General features: G+C 32.6%; 1 long non-coding RNA gene across 3 annotated transcripts in view; it reads left to right on the top strand.

The window, feature by feature from the left end:
* Nucleotides 1-255: 255 nt before the first annotated feature.
* The window catches only part of LOC106476333, an 11,989-nt gene continuing 2,435 nt past the window's right edge, over nt 256-9,809 (top strand). The window contains exons 1-2 of one of the 3 annotated variants that reach the window (XR_001291885.2): nt 256-350; nt 8,976-9,125. This is a non-coding gene — a long non-coding RNA (uncharacterized LOC106476333). Of the gene's footprint in view, nt 351-417; nt 442-714; nt 736-8,975; nt 9,126-9,809 lie in introns of those variants that run through there. The other 2 variants (XR_002609133.1, XR_002609134.1) reach the window with 2 other exon arrangements.

Below are 9,809 nucleotides of genomic sequence, written 5' to 3'. Positions count from 1 at the left end.
TTCAGATTGAAGCTGATATATGTTTCACTTTCAGTATCTGTTTAACTTTTCTCATACCCCCCCCCCCCCAACTGGCACAGCGGTATGTCTGCGGACTTACAATGCTAGAAACCGGGTTTCGATACCCGTGTTGCGCAGATCACAGATAGCCCTTTGTGTAGCTCTGTGCTTAACTACAAACAAATTTTCCATATAAATCTAAACAGTTAATTAAAACTAGGCATTAACAAACATATTTTATGAACTAAATTATTTTCGATGTTTTGTTTTAGTGACATCTAGTGACAATTCTTCTATATTTATGTCATATGACGGATCGATTTTAAATATAAGAGTTCAGAGTAGCGTAGGTAAGAATGATTAATATTATAATAAAATATTTCAAATGTGTTTAAAAGCCATTTATAAAAGAATTAAGGGTTGCAAAACAGAATAACATAGGTGGGAAACAATTTAGTTTTAGAGTACGGTTGTTATTAGTAATAACTAACGCCTGGTACTACTACTACTAAATAGTAGATAAAACCAGTTGAAAATTTAAATGTCTAAAGTAAACTAAGTGGTAATATTCACTAATACTAATAGATAATAGTAGTTGTACCAGTAGTAGTAGTAGTAGTTTGTAGAATATAATTTTGTTTTTCAGTCACGCTATTTAGTGGGTTCCTATTTATATCAACGAGTGATCCAAATTATTATAGCCCAAATGTATTACCCTGTACTTCCAAAATAAAGGTAATTTGCGAAAAATTTGCCTGATTCACTAATTGAACCAAACTCTTCTGGAACACCTCAATACCGTGAATATAACTATAATACTAGATGTACTTCTGCAGGGTCCCAGAAAGTGTTCTGTTTTAAAAGTAACTAAAACCAAAATTAAGAGTAACAAATACTTTTATTTCTTGCTTTCGAAGTTCATATGTCATGCTGTGTTAGCCTAAAGAATGCATAAATTTCATGGCATGTGCTTGTCTTATTGATGTCACGACAGTACAAATTGCAATGTTGAGCCTTCCTTATGTGAAGTCATTTTAGTGTCTACTGTCTGGCAGCCAACACTGAAGCGTAATGTCATCAGAAAGTTTACTAGTTATGCCTATATCAGTGTAAATAAGAAAAAGCAATGGCCCAAGCACTAACCCATGAGGCACTTCACTAGTAAGAAATGTCCAGTTTGAGTTGACTACATTAATTATAATTTTCCTCTCATTCAACTACACTCCAATCCAATTGTCTTTTCCCAACCCACACTGATGCGATTTTCAAAAGCCATCTAATCACACCATTTATCCATATAGTTACATTTTTGAATATTTTTTTAGTAAATCCAAATTGGCTCTCTTTTCTGATGTCAAATTTTAATAAATGAATTTACAAAGTTCATTCTTTCAGACTCTAGGATTTTTCCCACTAAAGAAGTGTGATGACTAAGTGGTATATAATTTCTGATGCAGCTCTTATCACCCCCTTTAAAAAGTAGGAGTAACGCTATTAAATCCAATCTTCGGGCAGCTGTCCAGTGTGTGTATCGATCAACCAACATTTAAAGAGAAAGGCTTGGATTTTGGATTTTTGATCTCTTTTAAAACCCTTGTCTGAACCTTATGCTTTAACTATTTTTAATTTTAATATTTGTTTGTTTTTTTATCATCAAGGGATTAATATGTACACAATTCGGTATTTCCCATGAAATGCTCAGGGGTAGAATTTTGCTAGTGTCTTCTCTTGTAAAATCTGGAGAAAAGACATTTTAAAATAACCCAACCTTCTCATAATCTTCAACTAAATCGTACTATCATCCTTCAATAGCCCAATACCCATTTTAATAATTTGCTTACTTTAATATACTTAGAAAAAATCTTGGCTGTTTTAATATTTTTTGCCAGCTGTTTTCATAATCCCTAATGTATTTAAAAAATTCATTTTTTGTTTAAAACTGAATTCCTAGTTTTTTTATAGTTCTGTAAATCTTCCAACATTTCTGTTAATTTAAAATTCCTGTGGCATCTTTCTCTTTCATGTATGTTTGAACTTACCCATTATCCTTTTTCACTTTTTAGGAACATGCCTATCTTAAATTAAAAGTAGTTTGTTTTTTATGATTTCCTAATCTGTTGCACATTATGTTTTAACTCATTGTTGCAACTCACAAATGACAAGTCTTGTCTCGTGGCCTCAAAATTGGCTTTGTTAAAATTAGGAACTAAAATTTATATTTATATCATCATTTAACTATATGTAAACATTAAACCTAATTGTGCAATGATCATTCCTATCCAAGTGTTTCCCGCACTTCAACTCTTAAAACTATATCCTAGTTAATGGTTAGTGATAAATATGAAATGGAATCCTCTCTTGTTAGCTCCTTGACCTTTTGGTATTGAAAACCACCGTGAATCATTTCCAGAAATCTCTCTCATTGTTGAATCCATAAAAATTATCTCTATCTAAAATTAGTCTGCTGTAATTATTGTATCAGTATTGTTATTAGTAACACATTTTTCATTGACATCATCTGTTTGATCAAGTGGCTTATGCAGTATAAATCATGTTTGATTAATGGTAAGGCATAATCAACTGTTGATCAATTAGTTGTCTGTTATTGGTAGCAATGTAAGCGTTAATTAAACAGTACTATGTAATTAATGATTTTGTTGAATATTATTGAACAATTTCGTAATTAGGAGATTTTTTTTAATTATCTGGCTTTCACTGCTGTGGAATTCAGCATTGCTGCCATGACTGTAAGACCTAGGCTCTTCTAATCTCAATTCTGTGTTGACATCATTAGCTAATCACGGGTGCTCATGCGTATGGTGACAATATTTGTGACATCAAGCGTAATTAACACAAGTGGGAGAAGAAGGGAACTTTAGTATGTGGTTTAATTTCTGTTGCTAGAAACACTTCTGGATCGAAGAGGTCACGAGGTTATGTTTTTCTGTTTTTTATAATGGATTAATAATCATCAAAATTTTAATAAAACACAAACACTTGGTTGAAGCTAGAAAATGACCAGTTATATTTTCAAAAGTATAACAACTGCCAATTAAAAACTTTTTCCCAGAAACCTCTGATTGTCAAATATCGCTGAGTAACTTGTATGGAATTTTAAAGTAATTCCTATTATCAGTGTTCTCTAAATCTAATGAAATTTCGGTAAATTTCATCGTGTGATACTCTTCCATTTAAACCATAAAACTGAAGTCATCCATTTTGTTCCTAATACTCCAAGCATTATAGTAATAAGTATTTTTGGATCTTTAAAACTTATTGTTCTAAATCTTTTTATTTTCAAACTTCCTTGTTGAGCTACATACAGCTGCGCTGTCAGTTTGTTTATTTCTAATTTCCCAAGCTATCTCATCACTTATGCAATTTTTTTAGTTTAACCTTAACAAATATTCTAAGAGCTTTCCCAAATATCCTACTAATTAACCTTCTTATGTGGAGTCCATCTCTTGCATATATTTCTCTCCCCTACTCTGAAAAATATTCTATGGGTCCAACAAGCCCATTTGTTACTCTGAGTATATCCTTGATAATCTTTCATTTAAACCTTGGATCCTGCTAAATTATTCATTCCCATATCTAACCTGAGAGAGCATTTATAAAAGGACCACACATCTATTTCTATCCCGAAATCTTTGAAGTTCTTTTTACTTGTTAGGCAGATTTTCAGAATTAAAGTTCCAACATTATTCACTCCAACGTGCACTAAAAAGACGATCTTTCTTGGCACCAACAATTAAACTGTCAACCTGCTCTATAATGTCGTGTTCTCTAGTTCTAGTCTTTTTATGCTCCCCACTACAAACAACTTTATATATATATATATATATATATAAACTTATAAAAAAGTCTCCCACTATGTAAACCTCTTGTTATTGTTCATAATTACAAGTAGCCAGAGGTTCAAATTTATTAAAGACTGGTACCTGATTACTAACTGAATCAAAGATTGCCAATCGACCATGAGGAAGTTATCAGAGAGATCACTAAATCTGTCATCCTAAATCACGTGACTAGGAGTTCAGCCTGAAGTGCTGATTGTTTTACATCAGTATGAAATTATACCCAGCAATATCAGGAAAACTTATGATAAGTTTAAATAAGATGATTTTCTGGTACGGTGTAACGGCACAAAAGTTCTTATTGGTACACCTACCAACTTACCTTTAACAATGCTATCACTTCTCTTTGCTTTTACTGTTGTATCCAATTTTTCTATCCATTTCAATTTTGTTTCACCACTTCACTAAGCAAAAACTTCCTAATTAATTAACTAATTGTGATGTCAGAAACTTGACAAAAATTTGAACTTGTAGGCTTTTGAAACAGGGTTACAATAGAAAGTCAATTTTACATAAAATTTAGTCTTAAACATGGATATTAAGATGTCTGTCAAACTGTGATGTATGTATTACATTTTAGTAACTTCAAACATGTCACTAGTAATTAACCTAATATGATTATGGCATGAATAATTTGAAGTAGTATGAAAATTTTGCCATACATTTTGTTAAAAGTGGATGTAATGATTGAACAGTAAATTCAAAACATTTTACCAAACTGTGAGGTAAGTATTAGGTCGTCAAGAAATTAATGTCGCTTTTTTTAGGTGAAAAAACTCGAACACCTTATCAAAACAAAACATTTATTAAATGAAATAGGCTTCATTATTATCAATAATGCCCTGATTAAAGAAGTCACTTGTCTTTGAAGCAAAAAACATGTTGATGTCCTATTTAACATCTTCCATATTTGCATACGTTTTCCCATAAGGAGGGTATTGCAGCAAACGAAAAAGATGGTAATCTGATGGTGCCATATCTGGAGAATATGGTGGATGGGGGAGAACTTCCTAACCCAACTCCATAATCTTGTATTGTGTCAAACGTGACACATGTGGACGTGCACTGTCGAGGAGAAGAAGAACACCTTTCTGATTGGTGAGTGAAGGGTGTTTATGATGAAGGGCTTGATTCAAACGTTCCAGTTGCTGAGTATAGATCTCTGCATTGACAGTTCGCTGTGGATTGAGGAGTTCGAAATGAATTATTCCTTTGATGTCCCATCAAATGCAAAGCATCACTTTCAGTGGATGGAATCCAGGTTTTGTGGTCGGAAGTGGTTTTTATCTGGGACTGAGCCATTGTTTTTGGGGTTTAATATTAGCATAGAGAATCCATTTTTCATCACCAGTGACAATTCTGTCCAAAAATGGTTCACGCACCAGAAGAGACGACGCAACGTTCACACGTTGGAAACGTGTTAACATCATAGAGTTCATGAGGGCCATTTCTCGAGTGTGTTGTCTTGGGTTAGACTCAACAAGTATCTTCAAAGCATCAATATTAATTCCAACATGTTGACCCCCACCATCACAGTTTTTAAGGCTAAAGTCACCTGAACGAAATTTTCTGAACCATCGTTGACACTTACGAACGTTCAAAACATTTCCATTAAACTTCTTTGATATTCTTTGTGGCTACAGAAGCGTTGTTTCCCTTCTTGTATCCAAACAGCATTACATGCTGAATGTGTGTCTCGTTGTGTGCCATTACTATAAGGAATTAGAGCATACTAAACTTTATAAATTATATAGGCTACACTAACGTGACGTTTAGGCGTTTCGTGTAACTATTATAGGTGATGTACGTTTTTTGGGGGGTGGTTAATGAAAGTGTTCCAAAATGCGACATTAATTTCTTGATGACCTAATACTTCACAGACTGATGTATAGGCTATTATATATGTGTGTGTATATATATACATACTTATATGGCTAATACTTTGATTCATACTTACTGCAAAATTGCATAAACCAGGGAGAAATTACAACTGTCACATCTCCCTTTGTGTTAACCACTAAATCAGATACAGTATCATACGAACTTGAAACATTTTATTTGTAAACTCTCAACTTTATAATACATAAAAATAATAATTTTCTTACACTTTAAATTGTCATATAATGTTGAATTTATAGTTTCTTAGTTTTATGAATGTTGTTTTAGTGTTGCAGTTGGAAACCCCAATTTGTGTATCAGTGTTGGAGAAGTAGCCTAAGTATACAAATTAATGTTCCTCTGTCATGTTTGAAAAACTTTTCTTAGGCAGGTATGAGATGTGTAGCCACACAAGACCCCCCTTCCGCTGAGTAAAGGATTTTTTAATTTATGTTAATATTTTTATTCTATACTGTTGATTATGGTTACCATTCTTATTGTATAAAGAATTAACTTTAATACTTTACTAACCAAACTTAAGACAGCTTTGAATCTCAACATTATCCTACTTGCTAAACTATGTGGCTTTAAGACATACTAATTTTGCAGCTATATCCTCGTGTGTGAGCAGTTTAGTGGGACACAGTAATTGTAGTACATTGTGTGATGTTTAAAACAGTGGATAGGAAACACGACCAGAAGCCACTCTCAATCTCGGATGTTGTTCTGCTGACATATTTCAGATTCACGTTAAAAAAACAAACAAACATGTTTATTCTAACGTTCTGTATTCTTTTACTAGGATATTCTTTGTCACATCTGACATTTTAACCAAAGGGCAGTTATAGGTGCAACAGCAACAATAGAACTTCAGCTGTTCTGAGTTGGGAACAACTACTTGGAAACTTGTTGTTGATTGATAATGAATTTAACTGGCTTTTGTGTTACACCCTTTAAAGATATGTTACATTCAATTACATTTTACGTTACCTTTTGTGAGATATTTTGGTGCTTTTTTGTTTGAAGTTCACTTAATCAGTTTCGTATAAGTGTGGGGGTTAACAGGTTAGTTGTGACCACAAAATGTAGCATTGATTTTGCAAATTTGATCCTTGCATTTTTAAATTGCACAGGGCCCCCACAGCTACCTAAGGTTGTCCCTGGATTCATGGAAAATTCAACTTTCTTTCCGAGTTGATTTTACTTGTGAAAATTACCTTTCCTTGTGATCGAACTGTTCATTTAATAGTTTTGCAGGTATTACCACTTGTGAAGGTTACCTGTATATATAAAACTTTGTCTTATTTAATTTACAGTTTGTAAAGTAGACAAAAAAATAACTCATTAGTTTGCTGCTTTGTCAAAGCTGCTCGATTACTTTCATACTCTTCATGTACTATAATGATTCTCAAAGATACATTTGTATTTGTTTAAGAAAATCTAAAAATGTAAGGCTTCATATCATTAGGTTATTAAGTTACCTGCATTTAACAGAATTGAACTACACATGCTTTTAAAATAATTAATGACAAGGTTTGTTTAGTTAAAACTAGAGTAATTTGAAAAATCTTTGTGTGATAATAAACTTCCTTGAAAAATAAGAGTTAAGTATACATGTGTAAGAGGAATTTAAAAACTTATTGGGCTTAAACTTGATCGGTACAAAACAGAAATAAGTTTTTCAAGAACCCACATAACGTTATCATGTGAAAATTAGTGAAACTGTTTTAGTACCTTATCTATGTTTCTAATAATGTCAGTTTTAGGTGAGTAAAGTTTTTCATTTGGAATGCTGGAATTCTATTCTTTGTAGTAGCAATTTTAAGCCTGCAAGTGATCTATCTACAGGTTTTTGATACTGATCTGATCTAAAGAATTCCCCCAAAGGTTTTCTAATCTGATTTTTTTAAGGAGATCAGATTGGTATGTTTGTTTACGTATGAAAATGTGCAATACATTCAGGTACCTTCAGGTCAATCACGGAGAAGCGAAAAGAAATATTGATGAACGTCAGTTAAGGTTATGTCCTGTAATGTATCCCAAAATCGGGTCAATCACGGAGAAGCGAAAAGAAATATTGGTGAACGTCAGTTAAGGTTATGTCCTGTAATGTATCCCAAAATCAGGTCAATCATGGAGAAGTGAAAAGAAATATTGGTGAACGTCAGTTAAGGTTATGTCCTGTAATGTATCCCGAAATCAGATCAGTCACGGAGAAGCGAAAAGAAATATTGGTGAACGTCAGTTAAGGTTATGTCCTATAATGTATCCCGAAATCAGGTCAATCACGGAGAAGCGAAAATAAATATTGGCGAACGTCAGTTAAGGTTATGTCCTTATATATATATTAACTATTTCTTTTTTTTTTTACAAAGATAAATGTATTTTCAACAGTTTTACTTGCCATAGAATGATGCTAGCATTACTTGAAAAGTACCTTTATTTCTGGTTATCATGAATATTACTAGGTTCAACATCACTTCTTGCAGTGAGGTTTGTTATAAGGTGTACATCAATAAAGAAATACAAAGTGGATGTAAGTTTTGAAATTTGACAAATGCTGCTAGTATATATACATTAGGAACGTCCAGACGTGGAGATCACATGAATGTAGATTGTCAAAATCTGATCCCGCTAACGGGTATTCTTGGGCACATCAGCACCAGTCTTATCTGCTGATCTGATGTTTCACTCAGGTCACAGGCTTAAGCAATTTATTCTTGTCGATTTCAGTGTGTGTGTTGGGTCGTTTAATATGTCAATTACATGTAGCGTTTTTTGTTTTAAAGATAGTTTCTGAAGTAGGTGGTTACTTTTGTTCAGTTTTTTTTGACAATGAATGGGTTTAGTTGTGATTCATTAAAACTGTTTTAACAATGGCTGCTTCAGCTTTTATATTGTACTGTCTTTTAAAGTAGTGATACTTTTTGCGATTGTGTAAGATTGAAATGGGGTCGAAATGCTTAGTAACCTAGCATTTCTTCATCTACAGTAGATGAAGTTACAATAGAAAAATTTGGTTTTATATTTGAATACTGCATTTTAACTTTACTATAGGTCATGAAGAGGTAGGAATGCACTTGTATAATTAATATCTATTAAATTATAGTGTATGATTGTATGGTATACCTGAAAAAATGTTCAAGTTAGCAGAGGTTGTGATTTACCAATGGTAAATATATTTTCTGTGATTCTCCACTTTCAGCCATGTAATTATTTGTAACTATGACATACTTACAGGTTTTGCACCAGTCTATCATGACGGAATACTGGTTGATATCTGCTCCCGGAGAGAGAACATGTCAAGAAACTTGGGAAAAGTTGAACTCCGTTACTTCTAAGCAAAACAATTTGTCTGATAACTTTAAGTTCCACATTCCAGATCTAAAGGTACATATACACTTGTATAGTTATGAAAGTAGGCTTAGAGGTGTATTTGATGTGAATATTATATATCAACATGAAGAGAAAAATATAAATTAATATATTTTTAATAACATGTGTATTATTTTACCAGAATCTTCCTGCTATTTTTTGTGAAATTCAGAAAATCTTGATATGTTCATTCAAATAAACTGCAATAGTGATTTAATAAGGAAACAAAATAGTATCTGGTTTTTCCTTACATCATCTTGAAGCATCAAGGTATTTAAACTGTTAGTGTCTTGGTTCCTTTTATCATGAAGTTTAGTAACTTTATTGTTTGGGTATTAATATTCATGCTTTTGTTCTGACTTTTTTTTCAATGATTTTATTCTTACATACATTAGGGTGAAATTTATTAGAACACCCCCATTGGATCTGTAGTTAGTATTTCTTGTGTCTATGAGTAAACCCATTCTAGTTTAAAATGTTGGAAAAAGCATTAAAATAGGTAAGTTACACAGGCCTGAGATTATTTTATTGTCTTGAAATTTTTGCATGTTCTACGGTAATTCCTGTATGCTGGATCTCCAAATTATATCCATTTTTCTCCATCACGTACAGATTTTTCACAAAATGTCATAATGCAATACATAAAAGAAAGACCTCAAGACATGTAGTTTTGAGACTAAAAGACGTAGATTTCACAAA

This window comes from Limulus polyphemus, unplaced genomic scaffold, assembly GCF_000517525.1.
Source record: "Limulus polyphemus unplaced genomic scaffold, Limulus_polyphemus-2.1.2 Scaffold10311, whole genome shotgun sequence".
NCBI lineage: Eukaryota > Metazoa > Arthropoda > Merostomata > Xiphosura > Limulidae > Limulus > Limulus polyphemus.
Note: the sequence above shows the minus strand (reverse complement) of the source record. Positions and strands in the feature narration are given on the sequence as shown.